We start from the raw sequence: 2,689 nt of genomic DNA, 5'->3' as shown, positions 1-2,689 counted from the left end.
AAAAAATGTTTTTATAAAATCATAATTGTAAAATAAATATATTCAGTTGTACATCTTGTATGTATTTTTTAATGAGTTGTCAATATACTGATATAGTTAGTATCTTGGATGCAGTAACACTTGGATATATGTGTGTAGCATTTAATATTAAAATTACATATTGATGATATATTACAATATATTGATTTATAAAATCTGTGTGCATATGGACCATAATATGCACGCGTTGCGCATATGTATTGTCCATCACAGATATGGGCATACATTGTTTCTACCGTTAACAAAAATATATATTGCCAACTTACCAAACAAAAAATGTTTTTATAAAATCATAATTGTAAAATAAATATATTCAGTTGTACATCTTGTATGTATTTTTTAATGAGTTGTCAATATACTGATATAGTTAGTATCTTGGATGCAGTAACACTTGGATATATGTGTGTAGCATTTAATATTAAAATTACATATTGATGATATATTACAATATATTGATTTATAAAATCTGTGTGCATATGGACCATAATATGCACGCGTTGCGCATATGTATTGTCCATCACAGATATGGGCATACATTGGTTAATGCAACAGCCTAAAAAGTACAATGTTGTACCTGTGTTCAGGTTAATACTTTTATATAAATTGATATTTATCAAAAATTGTCAAATTACAAATTATTTGTATTCATAAATATGGTAATATATCGTTTATATAAAACTAAGACATTTCGCAACATTCTTTTAGGATAAAAATAAAATTTTATTGAAGGAATTGATATATTGATTTATAAAATCTGTGTGCATATGGACCATAATATGCACGCGTTGCGCATATGTATTGTCCATCACAGATATGGGCATACATTGGTTAATGCAACAGCCTAAAAAGTACAATGTTGTACCTGTGTTCAGGTTAATACTTTTATATAAATTGATATTTATCAAAAATTGTCAAATTACAAATTATTTGTATTCATAAATATGGTAATATATCGTTTATATAAAACTAAGACATTTCGCAACATTTTTTTAGGATAAAAATAAAATTTTATTGAAGGAATTGATATATGCCAGTAAAATGGTGTATTTTTAATTTCTTTCAATAAAAACATATCTGACAAATGTAATAACAAACAAATTTTAATCACTCTAAGCGGTGGATCACTCGGCTCATGGGTCGATGAAGAACGCAGCAAACTGTGCGTCATCGTGTGAACTGCAGGACACATGAACATCGACATTTTGAACGCATATCGCAGTCCATGCTGTTATGTACTTTAATTAATTTTATAGTGCTGCTTTGTATTCATAAATATGGTAATATATCGTTTATATAAAACTAAGACATTTCGCAACATTCTTTTAGGATAAAAATAAAATTTTATTGAAGGAATTGATATATGCCAGTAAAATGGTGTATTTTTAATTTCTTTCAATAAAAACATATCTGACAAATGTAATAACAAACAAATTTTAATCACTCTAAGCGGTGGATCACTCGGCTCATGGGTCGATGAAGAACGCAGCAAACTGTGCGTCATCGTGTGAACTGCAGGACACATGAACATCGACATTTTGAACGCATATCGCAGTCCATGCTGTTATGTACTTTAATTAATTTTATAGTGCTGCTTGGACTACATATTTAGGATAAAAATAAAATTTTATTGAAGGAATTGATATATGCCAGTAAAATGGTGTATTTTTAATTTCTTTCAATAAAAACATATCTGACAAATGTAATAACAAACAAATTTTAATCACTCTAAGCGGTGGATCACTCGGCTCATGGGTCGATGAAGAACGCAGCAAACTGTGCGTCATCGTGTGAACTGCAGGACACATGAACATCGACATTTTGAACGCATATCGCAGTCCATGCTGTTATGTACTTTAATTAATTTTATAGTGCTGCTTGGACTACATATGGTTGAGGGTTGTAAGACTATGCTAAATAAGTTGTTTGAAAATTTTACGAAATGTTCAAGCATATTGTATATTATTGGATATATGTACACTTATGTACAAAAATATTCATAATATTGACATTAAATGGAAATGCATTATCTCTCATTGTTGTATATATTTGTGTGAGAATAACGAAGAAAATATGTTATTTTTTTCCTTATTGGATCAAATAATACTGAGGAATGTCTAGCATAAAAAATGATTTATTTTTTTCATCTAGAATTGCCTCTTATTAATGATTTGAAAGGAACGTTGTTGTAAAAATAAATATTATTATTCGTGGTGTTTGTTATAAAATACGGACATTTTAATGATTTCATTATGAGAACGTGCTTTATGTATTAGTATCATTATAATTTTTAATATATGTATATACAACCTCAACTCATATGGGACTACCCCCTGAATTTAAGCATATTAATTAGGGGAGGAAAAGAAACTAACCAGGATTTTCTTAGTAGCGGCGAGCGAAAAGAAATCAGTTCAGCACTAAGTCACTTTGTCTATATGGCAAATGTGAGATGCAGTGTATGGAGCGTCAATATTCTAGTATGAGAAATTAACGATTTAAGTCCTTCTTAAATGAGGCCATTTACCCATAGAGGGTGCCAGGCCCGTATAACGTTAATGATTACTAGATGATGTTTCCAAAGAGTCGTGTTGCTTGATAGTGCAGCACTAAGTGGGTGGTAAACTCCATCTAAAACTAAATATAACCATGA

At 29.8% G+C, this 2,689-nt stretch overlaps 1 non-coding gene and 2 pseudogenes across 1 annotated transcript; all 3 read left to right on the top strand.

Moving 5' to 3' along the window:
* The first annotated feature begins 1,144 nt into the window (after positions 1 to 1,144).
* On the top strand, positions 1,145 to 1,297 carry LOC117591703 (annotated as a pseudogene).
* A 180-nt stretch (positions 1,298 to 1,477) lies between these two features.
* Positions 1,478 to 1,630, top strand: LOC117591702 (annotated as a pseudogene).
* A 130-nt stretch (positions 1,631 to 1,760) lies between these two features.
* On the top strand, positions 1,761 to 1,939 carry LOC117591701. Its single transcript, XR_004574452.1, has one exon. It is a non-coding gene; the product is annotated as a 5.8S ribosomal RNA (ribosomal RNA).
* The last annotated feature ends 750 nt before the right edge of the window (positions 1,940 to 2,689 follow it).

The sequence above is a fragment of the Drosophila guanche genome, unplaced genomic scaffold (assembly GCF_900245975.1).
Source record: "Drosophila guanche unplaced genomic scaffold, DGUA_6, whole genome shotgun sequence".
Classification (NCBI taxonomy): domain Eukaryota; kingdom Metazoa; phylum Arthropoda; class Insecta; order Diptera; family Drosophilidae; genus Drosophila; species Drosophila guanche.
Note: the sequence above shows the minus strand (reverse complement) of the source record. Positions and strands in the feature narration are given on the sequence as shown.